Source organism: Papaver somniferum, chromosome 2 (assembly GCF_003573695.1).
Source record: "Papaver somniferum cultivar HN1 chromosome 2, ASM357369v1, whole genome shotgun sequence".
NCBI classification, from domain to species: Eukaryota; Viridiplantae; Streptophyta; class Magnoliopsida; order Ranunculales; family Papaveraceae; genus Papaver; species Papaver somniferum.
Window position 1 is genome coordinate 65,700,545 of NC_039359.1, and position 15,290 is coordinate 65,715,834.

Here is a 15,290-nt window from a genome sequence, read left to right on the forward strand (position 1 = left end):
TTGATAAGTTTACTACACTTTAAGATAATAACACTTGGTCTTATATTCCTCCTCATCCCTCTCAAAATGTGGTTGGGTATAAAGTGGTACTTAGGTTAAACATAACCATGATTGTTCGTTTGGGAGATACAAAGCCAGATTGGTGGCCAAAGGGTTTCATCAACAGGAAATCTTAGACTATTCTAAAAAATTTTTTGCATGTAGATACACCTACCACTATCAGAATAATTCTTTTCGTTGTTGTGAACTACAGCTGGTCCATTTCTTATCTTGATGTAAGCAATGCTTTCTTACATGGTGATTTAGCTGGAGAGGTCTATATGCCTCAGTCACCAGGATTTGCGAGACCTGAGCATCTTTGTAAACTCCACAAATCTCTCTATGTCCTCAAACAAGCACCCAGGGCCTGGTATGAGAAGCTACACAATGTGCTTGTTTCTAATGGCTCCAAGTTATCTACAACAGTCTATTCTTTGTTTGTATAGAAGACTGGTACTAGGATTATAATTATATATATTATATATATATATATCCTTATTACAAGAAACTCTAGCAGTTATTGTCAGAAAATTATATCTCAACTACAAAGTCATTTCTTTCTTAAATACTTAGGTCCTCTTTACTATTTTTTTGGGTCCTGAAGTCAAGAGAAACTCAAATGGTTTATATCTGTCACAGACAAAATTTGCATTGGATATACTTGAAAATTTTGATACGGGTGGTGAAATTTTTTTCTCTCATCAGTTCATGTACTACGAACTGAAATGTTATATGGGGGAGTTACTTTCTAATCCTATTTTTTTACAGATCTTTAGTTGGTATTTAACATGGAGTAGACCTGAAATCAGTTATATCGTGAATCCAGTCTATCGCCATATGCAAAATCTCACTGCATGCATATCACCTAATTGTTAACAACGGAATTTTGAGGTATATTAAAGGGAATTTGGATCTCACTGCATGCATCTCACTGCATGCATCTCGCCATATGTAAACTCTAGCGGTTATAATTTTCTGACAATAACTGCTAGAGTTTCTTGTAATAAGGATATATATATATCCTTATTACAAGAAACTCTAGCAGTTATTGTCAGAAAATTATATCTCAACTACAGAGTCATTTCTTTCTTAAATACTTAGGTCCTCTTTACTATTTTTTTTGGGTCCTAAAGTCAAGAGAAACTCAAATGGTTTATATCTGTCACAGACCAAATTTGCATTGGATATACTTGAAAAATTTGATACGGGTGGTGAAATTTTTTTCTCTCACCAGTTCATGTACTACGAACTGAAATGTTATATGGGGGAGTTACTTTCTAATCCTATTTTTTGTCAGATCTTTAGTTGGTATTTAACATGGAGTAGACCTGAAATCATTTATATCGTGAATCCAGTCTATCGCCATATGCAAAATCTCACTGCATGCATATCACCTAATTGTTAACAACGGAATTTTGAGGTATATTAAAGGGAATTTGGATTAATTATGGTATCTTGTTCAATAAATGACTTTCTGTTGTTCATGGATTCAGTGATGCAGACTGGACAAAGGATCAAGTCAAAATGAGAAGAACTTGAGGTTATTGTATCTTTTTTTAGATCCAATCCAATTCTAAGCTATGATAAAAGAAAACCAACTGTTTCAAGGTCCTCTACAGAGGCTGAGTTTTGGATATTAGAAAATTCTGCTACTAAGATTTTCTGGGTGTGTAAGCTTCTTAGTAATATATCTTCATGTATTTTTTTTCCAGCGCCTCCTACTCTTAAGTGTGACAACTTGAGTGCCATCTCACATTCTTCTAATCATGTGTTTCGTTAAAGAATAAAACTCTTTGCCATTGATTATAACTTTGTGAGGGAACTTGTTCAGGCTAGTAGCTTGTAGTTTTCTTATATCTCTACCAATGATCAAGCATATAACATTTTTACAAAGGGGTTGGATGGTCCAAGATTTGATTTACTTAGAGACACTCTTAAGGTGCTGCCAAAGTCTTCCCACGTCAACTTGCCGGGGCTAATAACAGATAATTGTTGTATCTGTTAGATACACCTGCTTTATACTATTGCCAGATGCACTATTTGCTTAGCTATATTGTTTGTTGACGTGTTTTTCTATGATTGGTTGGTTAAGAAAGTTAAAGATTAGTTTACTCTTAATTATGAACATTAGATTCTCGTATATAAAGTGTAATATGTGTTTTATCCGTGAGACAATCAAGATCTGATCATCAAGATCATTTTCTGAAATCTTCATGTTCTTTCATTAATAAAATAGAATACAGTGTTTTCAAACTTTATCATAAACAACATTACTATATATTTGGCACTAGTCAGAGACAACTCTTAGAGCAACTGCAATGGACGAGTAAACCCAAATATTTGGTCCAGTGGGCTGGCACAGTGGGATGGACTATCGATCAAAATTTGATCAAAGAGTAAAAACCAGACCAAATTTGGTCGGCGACCAAGACCAAACCAAAATATAGTCAGGCGTTTATATAATCTCCGCCTACACCACGGACGTTGATATAGTCTACGCCACTCATCAGGCACTCGTATAGTTAACGCCCAACGAACAGGCGTTGGTAAAATGTACGCCTGGATGGGGCGTTGGTTAAATGTACGCCCCGTCGGGCGTACGTAAAGTTAACGCGGGCAACAGGCGTTTATATTCTTAACGCCTGAAGAGAGGCGTTTATATAGTCAACGCCTAAAGTTTTAAAACTTTAGGAAATTTGTTTGGGGCGTTGTCTTTATCAACGCCCCATTTTTTTTTTTTTTTTTTTAAATTTTTGAACCCGGGTGAACGTATAATCTCCGTCCCACACAGGCGTTGCTATAGTTCACGCCCCATACCAGGCGTTATCTTTATCAACGTCCCATGCCAGGCGTAATCTTTATCTACGCTGGACGATGAAGCGGACTTTATATCAACGCGCGATCAAATTTACTCGTCACCCGCTACGCCACAGGACGGACTAAACCCAAATTTAATCTTTTTTTTTAGTCTTTGGTCTTTAGTTATACTCGCACCATTGTGGACGCTCTTAAGAACCCCAAATCGCAACTCTCAAAATAACAACACAACTTGTGAAACACACATGCCAGAACATTGACCCGCACAATCCTTTATCTTATACTGTATGGACGAATTGCGAAGCCATGGTATAAAGACTATATCATATTACAGAATCGGATCTTTTTCAAACTTGGTCAAGGAGATAACTAGGTTGGTGAACTCGGTTTTTCATACTCTGCAATCCTCTCCTCGAACCTACCAAACAATTTATCCATCATCTCTTCCCCAAAGTGACTCGCTAGTTGGGGTTATGACGCTGCTCTGAAGTTATTAACTATGTGATGACTATTTCTTAGCTTGCTTGCCACCTTAGAGCGACTGCAATGGTACGACTAAACTCAAAGATCAAAGACCAAAAAAAAAGACTAAATATGAGTTTAATCTGTACTGTGACGTTATGGGGAGAAGATCAAATTTGGTCGCGCGTAAAATTAATCACCGCACGAAAACGGGCGTAAAATTGGTTTACGCCCGAAATTTGAATGGGGCGGATGGTTTGGTGTCCGCCTGATGAGTAAGTGAACGGGCGGATGGTTGGGTGTCCGCCTGATGAATTTCATTTTGAATGGGGCGGATGGTTTGGTGTCCGCCTGACGAAATGTGAACGGACGGATGATTGGGTGTCCGCCTGATGAATTTCATTTTGAATGGGGTGGATGGTTTGGTGCCCGCCTGATGAGTAAGTGAACGGGCGGATGGTTGGGTGTCCGCCCAGCAACAAGCGTACTTTAAATTTACGCCCGACTATATTAGGATTTGGTATTTGGTCGCGACCAAATATGATCTGGGATTTGATCTTTGGCTGGGATTTAATCTTTACTCCGTCCCACTGCGTTACGATCTCATCCCAAATTTTTGGTTATACTCGCCCAATGTGGATGCTCTTAGGATCATTACCATCCCAATTCACATGAAATGTCTCTAATTTATGAACTGTGAATGAACCTTCACTCTGAATTACATGCTTTACTTCTCCAGGGGAGGGAAAATAATTAGGAAAGTTAATGAGTTCAACTTTTCCTCTCAATGGATCCCTGCTTGAAAGTTGCGTGTATTTTAGTTATTTTAATCTAAATTTAATTCAAGAAAGTGACATTAACCGTCTTGTTTATACCGCCTAATAAGTAAATTAGTTATACAAAAAGAATCTTAATTCCAAATTAGCAAACCCTTTCACCCACCAAATCAAAGCAAGGGCAGTTACACAGAGCAAGAGTATATTAGATAAAATTAAACCTCCGGATTTTTGGTGAAAACCGAGAACCTTTGAGAAATAAAATATGAAAAATTAGAACAATAAAATCTAGTAAAATTTTATTAAAAAAAAAAAGAATCCTATTAAAATTAATAGAGCAACATTATTTTTTGTATCGAAAAGGTGTGTAAGAAAAATTCCCCGAACTCAACTTAAAATATAAATAAATGTGATGCAACATCTTTTGTTACATACGCATAACGATGCTTATATATTTGCTTTTTATATGTTTGTGTTGTGATTAAACAACAATTAACAATCAAGAGAAATGAAAATGATAGATTAGATGGATAGATATCTCAAATCCACAATTGGACCGAGCCAAATCTGGTTCTCAAGAACTCAGCCACGGTTTTTGTTCATTGACTTTTTATGAGAACATAACATCCTTCTCCTACAAATTAAATACCCAATAATCAAACTCATCTAAGACCCAATGGATGGGACACACGTGTCGCCATCTAACTAACCAGCTAATAATTAATAAGATAACAAGGAATTTATTAAAGGCATTTTGACAAATACTAGAAGCAGACTCCTTAGCAGAGAGTTTAACTGTTACACTGTGACATTGCCCTCTCCTGAAAATCATCCTTCTTCTCAAGGATGAACTTGGGATAATGAGCCCTGACAGAGGAAAAATCTTCTCAGGTTGCATTCTCAAGAGATGAATTAGTCCATTGGATCAACAATTGTTTGATCAATCTGGTGCCCTGCAAAATGGTTCTGGAGTTTAAGATCTTCTCAGGAAGCATTATGATTTCACCTGCATGATCCACAATTGGTAGAGTAGGAGATGGAGTATCCTTAAGCCCAATGTGCTTTTTTAGCTGGGGTACATGGAACACAGAATGAATGCGAGCTTGCGATGGTAACTGTAATTTGTAAGCAACTTGTCCCACTCTCTGCAACACTGGAAAAGGGCCATAGAATTTGGATGAGAGATTAAAGTTCTTTCTGAGAGACAGAGAAGCTTGCATGTATGGTTGCAGTTTCAGATACACTAAATATCCCACATCAAAAGATCGATCCTTTCTAGATTTGTCTGCATAAAACTTCATCCTCTCTTGATCATGATGGAGAGATTCCTTGAGGACATCTAGTAGTGAATCCCTCTCCTTTAGGTAAGATTCTACTGTTGCAACTGAAGTAGTAAAAAAAGATGGGAAAGCAAGATGAGGAGGAACATACCCATAGAGTGCTTGGAAGGGAGAGATTCTTAAACTAGTATGGAAACTAGTATTGTACCACCACTCATTTAAGTCCAACCAATGACTCCATTTACTTGGCTTATGTCCAGTAAGGCATCTCAAATAAGTCTCCAGACATTCATTGACTCTTTCAGTTTTCCCATCTGTCTGGGGATGATAGGTTGTAATCAAGTGCAGGCCAGTGCCTTAAGCCTTGAATAAGTCTTGCCAGAAGTTGCTAGTAAAAACCTTGTCTCTGTCTGAGACAATTGAAGAGGGCAACCCATGAAGTTTGAACACTTGATTGAGGAAGGCATGTGCAACATATGAAGCTATGTATAGATGTGAGAGAGCTATGAAATGAGCATACTTGGTAAGTCTGTCCACAACCACCAAAATAACATTTTTTCTGTTGCTAACAGGTAATCCCTCTATGAAATCCATGGTAATATGTTGCCAAGAATGGTCAGGGATAGGAAGTGGTTGGAGTAAGCCAGCATGGTTGGTATGGTCACTTTTGTTCCTCTGACATACATCATATTGAGATACCAGCTGAATTATATCTCTATGACTTTCCAATAAAAATGACTCCTAGATATGACAGAAGTATATTGAATTCCTGAGTTCCCTCCAATGGCAGAAGCATGAAGAGAAGTTAAGAGTGTTTGTCTAACAGTACATCCTATGCCAATGTAGAGTTTAGTCTTGTATCTGAGAACTCCTTCTTTGTATGTGTAATTGGGTACACTATCAGAACTGAGAAGAAGTTGAGAGATGAGGTTAGAAGCTTTGGCATTATTTAAGTAGTTGTTAAGAACTTCTTGGACCCAAGTTGGTGTTGAGAGAAGCATAGAATTACAAGTAATATCCTCAAGAGGTCTTCTAGAAAGAGCATCTGCAACCACATTGTCAGCTCTTTTCTTGTATTGGATGTCATAATCAAACCACAAGAGTTTAATTAACCACTTCTGTTGGAAAGTAGTAGTAAGATTTTGCTCTAGAAAGTACTTTAGACTTTGATGATCAGTCTTAATAGTAAATTTGGTGCCCTGTAAATAGTGTCTTCATCTCTGAACAGCCAAAACAATGGCTAGAAGCTCTTTTTCATAAATAGAAAGAGCTCTGGCTCTTGGGCCCAAAGGTTTGCTGAAAAAATCTATGGGTTTCCCTTCTTGAAGTAAAACTTCCCCAACAAAGAGGTCACTAGCATCACTTTCAACAACAAATAGCTTGGTGAAGTTTGGAAGAGCCAGGACAGGAGTACTTCTCATTGTTGTTTTGAGTTGCTCAAAAGCATGTGTTTCATCTGGTGTCCAGAGGAAAGAATTCTTATTAAAAAGGTTGGTCAGAGGTTTACTGATGAATCTATAGCCTTGTACAATTTTTCTATAGTATCCGGTGAGGCCAAGAAAGCCTCTGAGCTCCTTAATGTTTTTAGGCAGTGGTCAACTTTGCATGCAAGCAATCTTGTTGGGATCTGCAAAAACTCCTTCAACTGTAATAATGTGACCAAGGTATTCCAATGAATATTGTCCAAAGCATCATTTAGATAATTTAGCAAAAAGTTGGTGTTCTCTCAGCAATCTAAGTACAATTCTGAGATGCTCCAAATGCAGTCATATTAGGGCTGTAAATGAGTATGTCATCAAAGAAGACTAGAACAAACTTTCTCAAGAATGGCTGAAATACCTCATTCATCAAAGATTGAAATGTAGCTGGAGCATTAGTAAGGCCAAATGGCATTACTTTAAACTCATAATGGCCTTGATGGGTTCTGAAGGCTGACTTAAAAATGTCTGATATATGTACTCTGATTTGATGGTAACCAACTCTCAAATCAATTCTTGTGAAGATAGTAGCTCCATTTAATTCATCCAATAATTCTTCAATAATAGGAATTGGAAATTTTTCTTTGACTGTGATGTTGTTTAACTTTCTATAATCAACACAGAATCTCCATGTGTTGTCTTTCTTTTTGACTAAGAGAATAGGTGAAGCAAAAGGGATATGACTAGGCTGGATGATTCCAGTGTTTAGCATCTCCTTGATAAGCTGTTCTACTACTCTTTTATGGATATAGGGACATTTGTAGTATCTTTGATTGACAGGGGTGGAGTTAGGCTGTAATGGAATTGTATGTTCCAAACTTCTCTGAGGAGGTAGTTTAGTTGGTTCTGTAAAAATGTCAGTAAACTCTTGAAGTAGAGGAAGTACTTCAGGGGGTGTTGTAGGTGGTGTAAGAGGTGTAGAAATGGAAAATAGATGACCCACTAGGCCATGAGAATTATTTGCAAAAACTTTCTTGACTTCCTCACTACTCATCATAAGCAATGAAGACTTTGGAGATGTACATTGTAGTGTAATCCTCTTATCTTTGTACTTAAAGGAAATAGATAGTTTGGAGAAGTTAAAAAGGACATCACCTAAAGTTCTCAGCCAATCTGCACGAAGGAAAATGTCATAGCCTCCTAATGGCAAGACTCTAAGGTTTTCCATGAATTGGTGTCCCTGCATGCTCCATGTAAGTTGTCGGCAGATACCAGTACTTACTGTCTTTTCTTCATTTGCAACTGTGACTAGCATTGGAGCTGTGGGTATAATGCGGCATTGAAGTGAACTGGATAAAATACTATCAATGAAGCTTGTAGTACTGCCTGTATCAATCAGAATGGAGACTTTCTGGTTATGGATAATACCAAGAATTATAATTGTGTCACCAGTTGCAGCTCCTGTAAGAGCATGTAAGGAAATTTCAACATCAGAGTGAACTGGAGATTTAGTAGTCTCCTCAAAAACTCCTTCCTCTTCAGTATCTGGTAAGTCATTATTGTCCATTTGAAGCATGAAGAGATTTTGTTTGCCTTTACAAAAGTGACCTTCCTTACACACCTCATCACAATTATAACATAAACCTTGAGCTCTTCTTTTATTCATCTCCTCAGGGGTGAGTCTTTTAATTGAAGGGGATGTGGGATTTGATTTTTGGGGAAGAGTGGGGGATGATTTAGGAGTGATAGGAGCAGACTTCGGAGAAGTCAAAATGGGTTTAGGTGGAAAGTTGCTATATGAGTATTGTCCATTAATGTTGAAGGAGTTGTTGAATGACCTTGTAAAGGGTTTCGTGGTAGCTGCTGTTAGAGTAAACTTTTGTTCTTGTAATCTGGATAAGGAAAATGCATCTGCTAAGGTCTTTGGATGAAACATTGAGACAGATTTACCAATCTCATCCTTCAACCAACTAAGAAATCTCATAACAAAGTATTCCTCACTAAGAGATGGATTCATTTTCAGCATCAGAGTTTTCAACAACTCAAATTATTCATAATAATCATCCACAGATGAAGCTTGCACCAACTTATTAAAACAACTAACAAAATTTCTTCAACTGGGTTTTCAAAACGTGCACAGAGATGGATAGCTAAATCCTGCCAAGTAATTCTATGTCTATTGGCCTGAAAATTTAAAAACCAAGCCTTACCCTCTAGGTAGATTGCAACAATATTTACTTTTTTGTGTTCCTCAACATCACAGTCGAAATATCTTTCACTCTTCCGTATCCAGGCTCTAGGATTCTCTCAATCGAATCTTGGAAAATCTAACTTAGGTAGACGATGATGTTGATAGTGATTGTGATATTGAGTTGAAAATCGATTATCTCCCTGAGGTTCTGTATGAGAAGTACTAGCTGGTCTGTAAGTGAATCTAACTTTATCATAATTACCAAATCAAATTTCGAAGTCAGATCTGATGAAAAGATAGTGAAATTTGATTGTAAATTAGCAATGCCAGCGGTGTTTGCTTCCACTTATCATTCACATATTTGATAGTCATTGGAAAAAAATTTGGATGAAATTTGAGTAGATACGAACGGCTCTGATGCCAATTATTGTGATTAAACAACAATTAACAATCAATAGAAATGAAAATGATAGAGTAGATGGATAGAAATCTCAAATCCATAATTGGATCGGGCCAAATCTAGTTCTCAAGAACTCAGCCACGGTTTTTGTTCATTGACTTTTTCTGACAAGAAAAATTCTTCTCTTACAAATTAAATCCCCAATAATCAAACTCATCTAAGACCCAACGGATGGGACACACGTGTCGCCATCTAACTAACCAGTTAATAATTAATCAAATAACAAGGAATTTACTAAAGGCACTCTTACAACTACTATAAGCATACTCCTTAGCAGAGAGTTTAACTGTCACACTGACAGTTTTCATATGTATGTAACTACATATATGTATATTACATGTAAAACCATGTCATGGGCTGACAGATCTAATAGTTTCCAGAAAGAACAACAATCTTCACTAGTAGGATCTGAACTGATCCTACCGAAAAGTATTAACACCATTCTTCTTCCGTTGATTCCTCTGAGCGACACTCTAGAAACAACCTAAAATATTTCTTGAATTGGTTTAAGTAGGCTGCGATCACTGACGAAGGACTTGATTTTGTGATGTAAAAGTTTCCTTTGTTAGTCTTCTCAATCCCTCCTGGAACCTGTTTGAAGAAATTTAAATATGTAATAATCAAAAATTAATTAAATTAGCTAGATACATGATATAACATTAGTTACTTGCGATAACCAATGAAGGATGTACGAAGAATGAGTGATATGAAGAGTATCACTGGGAAACAATCGACCACAGAATGTACTAGGCATTCCAACTAAAGCATAAAATCATCTATTTTGGTCCTTTTAAGTTCATCATAGAAACTTCCCACATTTTTGAAAAGGGTGTTAAAGTCATTGCTTGGAAGATCATTAAGGAACACCAGAATCTCTAGCATTACAAAGCCAGATTCACAATGCTTGTTGTAAATAATGTCCAAAACATGAGAGACGACTAACATCGTGTTAGGTACAGAAGAGCAACCTAATTCTGCTATGCCTATAGTAGTCTTCCTTGGCTTTAGCGTTGCTGCACTAATACTATAGTTGCAGGAAATCCTATAACCACACCCTTAAAGAAATTCTATATAACAATTCAAGTAATCATCATAAAATTCATAAGAATATCTATTAGATCTTTAATTTGAATACAGAATAACCAGAAAACTCTAACTTGGAGAATAAACAATCTTTCTCTCTCCTAAATTCCTTGTTTAAACTCTCCAAAAAGATCCCTTCCAATACAAGGTCGCTCGGTCCCTTATATAGGGATTTACGTAGGGGATGACAGCTAATAAAGCCCTTAATTTCGGATCTGACGTGCGTCGTTGACGCACACTTACATTGACTCTTTTCGCACATGCTCTATAATATCGCATGGTTCTTCAAACTTTTCTCGTGACTAAGCTGACGTCATCTGTTCCATCATTCTGGATATACCGTATGCGGTTGTCTTCGCTCAGTCCTGATGGTCGTTATCTCGCATGTCTAATAGGTGTGCGATATTTTACTCCTACATTTTGCCTCTTCTCATATCGTTCTTTTGATACAAAGGGAGCGATATGAGAAACTCCAATCTACTCTGCCGCACCCGTTCACTTTTTCATATCCTTATCTACCTACATATCTCCGTAACTCCAGTGTAACCGTCTACACATGCTAGTTTTATCTCCTTTTTACCGGCACGTTTGAGTTTAACCGGTCATCTTTTTCATCTATTTATTAACCAAAATTGAAGAGAAATAATTTTTTATGTTCTATTTCGTCTTCCCTTCTCGTTCCTATGAATCCTCTGCAAATCTTTATCTTCTTCAAATTACTTCATCTTCATATTTTGAGATCTCACACTTGATTGTGCTGCTATTTCTATGGATTCTCATCAAAGGTTTGATTTCTGATCTTATCTTTCTTTCTGACTCTGCTGAAACTGATTTTTTCTTTCTTCTTGTTAAAATCATAGTACAAATCTGTTGTTATATTAATTCCCATACTGGTTCTGTTTTCAGCAAAAGTTTTTCCATAGGCGATACCAAATTTACGATTCCCAACCCTAATTCTTCTTCGAATTTGAAAGACAAAGAGTCTCTCAAGAGGAAATCATCGCATAACAAAGGAGAAAGAAATACTTTTTCTTTTATGAAACAATGTTGTTGCCTCTGTTTCTTATATGCGTTGTTATTCGCAGGATTCCGAGTGCGAGACGGTTGGTGGTAAGAATTTGAAAATTAAAAGAGTTCCAAAGCCCCCACGCTCAACAAGAGTCTCATCATTCCTGAGTTTGGCCGTAAGGAAGTCGAGGTCTCTCCTCGCTTTAATATTGATACTCCTACACAAGGCTTGATTGCCTCTGCTTCTTTGGATATACCTGCTTCTCCAAATGAAGTTTTCGCTGCTAAAGAAGATGTGTCAATTGATCATGCGGTAAAGGAAGTTTCTTCTTCTCCAACTGTAACCGCACCACCAGTGAATCAAACTGTCTCTACCTTTGTGGATGTTCTATTGTTTGTGAACATTCCCTCTTCTATGGAGAACGTCATTCCTGTGGAAAATGTTTCTCTTGTACAAAATATTACTGCCACTGTGTCTATGGGTGTCACGTCCTCTACTTCTGTTCCTTCTTCTTCTAAATTTGCCTCCCTTTTGTTGGAGTCCATTTTTGTTGATAAGGGAGTCTTAGAGGGAGTAGATACTGCTTCTCAAGCTTTATCTGATATTATCAATGCCGCTTAGTCGTCTATTACTGACCCCTTTAAGCTTCGCATCTGTGACGCTCTGAGTAAGTTATTATGCGGTTTTCCGCCAAACAAAGAAACAAGGAGCGATATCTTCTCTCGTATTGACCCAAGCGTCCATATCGCTCTTGGTCTCTTGGTAAATGTTCTTGCCCATATATATTTTTTATTTAAATTATTTTACTACATATTCACGCTTGTATTGTTTTCCTTTCAGGAATCTCACCGCCAGATGATCTTGGCTGAGGGATATTTTAAGTTTAATAATTATGCACTACAACTTGCTTTAGAGAAAGAAGTTAATAAGCTGAAAGGGGAACTCCAAACTGTAACTCTAGAATGCAAAAATATTTGTAGAAAAAATCAAGAGATTAGAGTTGCAATTCTCTTCACTCTTATTGCCCCTTTAGAAGTAATTTATCTTTTTTGTTCCATATTTTTTTTAATTTCCTCGTTCGCACATTAAGATTTAAACCAGAAGCGCGTTTTGGAGAGGTATGATTTTCAATTTTCCGTTGAAGATGCTCGCGCTGATAATGAGAAGTTGCTGACCCAAATAAGCCAATTACATAACGAGCATTCATATTCTCTTGACCAGATTGAAAATTTAACAAATGAGAATGTCCATTTAACTCAACAGTGTGAGACAATGGGTTCCCATATTTCTCATCCATCTAAATTGTAGTTTAGTGCTGACCTAAGACATCAAACTTTGTCAGATGAGAATCAAAGTCTGTCCATTGAGAAGAGGTCTTTCTTAAAGAAAGAAGCGATGTTTTCGCATCAATATCTCGTTCTCCAAAAAATTTGTGATAACCAAGATCAATCTCTTCGTACGTTAAGGAATTAATTTGATGAATCAACAAGACATGGACTACTCAAAATGAAAAGATCATTCAAAGTGAGATAAATTTGACCGTGAAGATCAACCAACTTCAAGAATAACACGCCCAGTTAAAAGAGTCTCACGATTTCCTTATGAAAGAGAAGGTTTCTCTCTCTCTAGATGGGAAGAAAATTCGGTCTCGCCTTAAAGGTTTAGTTGATGATGATTGTGATAAGGCTATGGAAAATATGAAGAATAGTGGTTTTGCGTTAGCTCAATATCTCATTTCACAGAGGGAAGGTAGTCACATGGAGATGACTGCCTCAATTTACTTGTCTTTTATTATTTAAATCCGTGATTTATGAAAACTTCGCTATGGTTATGATTCTGAAAACTTCGCTCTTGCAGAGTCTGAGAAACTGCATCAATCTACCATCTCTCGGTTGAGATCCGATCTGACTAAGGCTCGCAAAGAACGTGCGAAATTCTCATCTGCTCTTACTTCTTCTCGTGATCGATCAGAGGGGAGATGCTCGTATCTTCAAAGCTTCATGGAAATTGGTACAAGAAATGTTGAGAAGGATGTCGCCCGTGACGCTCATATTAAGGCTCAAACTCTTGTGAACAACATTCTTCTTGAAAGATCGCTTCCTTTGGTGACCGTTCCACCTCTTGATATAAGCGATGACGAACAACTTCCCGATCCTAACAGTGATTATGAGCATGTGAGCGACGAGGAGGAAGATCTTGAAGTTCCCTTTCAAGAAAATCAACTTGAAAAGGATGGATCTAATGAAGGTTTTTCCAAAGATCCTAACAGCGAGATCAAAGCTGAAGCTTCTGCGGTTGATCAAGATGTGCCTTCCAATGATGCTTAGCTTTTTCTTCTATGTCTTTACAAGTGTATTTTGGTGTTCTTGAAACATATCCCCATTTTTATCGTTCATTTCTTGATAAGGAAGATAATATATTATTTATGTTTATTCCCACACTTGCCTCTTGTTATATTCCTTGCAAGAAATGTGTGAATGATTCTGTTTGTCTTGCTTCTTTTTCTTAATTTTCCCTGCAAAACAATGTTAATGCGAAATTTAATTTTCTCATGAGGTCTTATTTTTCCTTTCTAATTAAAGGTCTTATTTTGCCCAGTGCATTTCTTCTATACCATGAGATCGCAGGCGGTCTTTACACTTTCATGCAATGACCCATTGATCTTGCCTTATCATCATCTTGTATTATTTCCTCTGCAGGTTTAATTACCGCGCAAATACGACAAGCCTTAATACCTCCGTGAGTAAAAAGCCTCATGATATTTGCGTCTTTTGACCCAATTCAGCTCCTTAATGGAGGGTGTCGTCCTTATATTCCCCCTGATTTCCCCTTCAAGGAGGCTTACCCCTACCGGGTTAGGGTGAGATCCTCCCATCCAGTGATGCAACAATCAGTTGTTTTCGCGGCCTCTTATCCCTCCATCGATATGGCTTATGGTTACAAGACCGCACCCTAAGTGGGGTTTCTTAGGACCGAGTGCATCATAGTCAAGACTTGTCAGGAGCGGCCAGTTACGCTCCAGACGCCCCAGGCACTCTTGACTCAACCGTGTACCTTGGCGCCTTGATCGAGTTTCTTCACTCCTTAGGAGAGATCTTATCACCTTAATCTTTCGACTGGATGGGCTTTTATTTCTCCCTAAATCTCCATGACTCAAGCTCCAGGGTCGATGTAGCTTTCGCTTGAGCCATACTAACTAAGTTTTTCCAATAGTGACGCGCGTTAGGTATTACTATTGCCTCTTGATGTATGCAAACTAGGGTGCACGCCACAATTGGATACCTAGCCTCCCTATCGGAGTCTTTACTTCTGATGCCCTCTATTAAGGTCTTATTATAAGGTCTTATTTTTGCCTTTTTGAGAATTATGTTTAAAAGAGCGAAATCTTCAAATATATTCATATTTTTGAATAATATATCTTTCTTGAATCTTTATAAATTCGCATCATCCACTTCGCACACTTTTTCCTTAGTTACATCGGATTGCTTGTTGTATGTGTGCGACCATTACCACATGACTTATGGATAGTACTTATTTAAATATAATCTGTTCCATGGATGTTCAAGCTTGCGACCAGTACTCTTCCCTTCAGTGTCCATCAACTCATATGCTCCGTTCCCAACTATTCTCTTTATTACGTATGGTCCATCCCATCTTTTTTCTAGCTTTCCATCATTTCCTTTCTGATAGGGAGGTATTTCTCGCAACACTAGCTCTCCTGGATGAAAGTATCTTACTTTAACGCGCTTGTTATA